Here is an 815-nt window from a genome sequence, read left to right as displayed (position 1 = left end):
CCATGTGTTCTGTTCTACGTTTCCTTTTTCTGTGCTTATTTTTTAACCACATGAAAACCGTACTGTCCATTAGGATTTGTATGACTTTGTTGAAAAAAGGTCAACTAAAATGAAGTTGAGCGTTCCTCGGGGAAATTTAAAATAACCTACCACTTTTCATAACGGAGTTGTGGTTAGTTTAGTCAAACCTGAAAACGGATGTTTATGGGTGATTTCATATATTATTGCAGGAGGCAGTGGTGGGCACCAGTCCGCTAAAGCGCAARTCCGCTAATTGCGGACCTAAATATTTCGTTTGCGCTTTAGCGGTCTTACTAAATTTTAAAATTAATAAGCAGATTTGCGCTGTCTAAAATTAAAATGCAGTACCGCTAATAACTAATTATCTACCAGTCATCATTATGTTGAACAGCAGAAGGTATGGCTGTCAATGAATCAGAACTCGTGGTCTATCCCAGTGGTTCCCAAACTTTTTGTCTTCTGACCCACAAAATATCCATGGCAAAAACTTGTGACCCCAAATATTACTGGTCTGAGTACATGAACTTCGTTAATAGCTCTAAAAACACAGGCTTTTTGACAATCTAAACAGCTTATACACAAAAATAAATATTTATTTTTACTTATTTTGTGATTTTATAATAATTATAGGGAAATATTACATCATAAATTATTTTATTACCCTTTAAATTGATTTCTGGAGATCATCCAAGGTGCTTCATGACACATAATTGGGTCCCAAGCCCAACTTTGGGAACCAAAGTGCACTGGTTCCCAAACTTTTCAGCTTTTGACCCACAAAATAACAGTAGCAG

This window comes from Austrofundulus limnaeus, unplaced genomic scaffold (assembly GCF_001266775.1).
Source record: "Austrofundulus limnaeus strain Quisiro unplaced genomic scaffold, Austrofundulus_limnaeus-1.0 Scaffold155, whole genome shotgun sequence".
Classification (NCBI taxonomy): domain Eukaryota; kingdom Metazoa; phylum Chordata; class Actinopteri; order Cyprinodontiformes; family Rivulidae; genus Austrofundulus; species Austrofundulus limnaeus.
The sequence above is the reverse complement of the archived record's forward strand: the minus strand, read 5'-3'. Positions refer to the sequence as shown.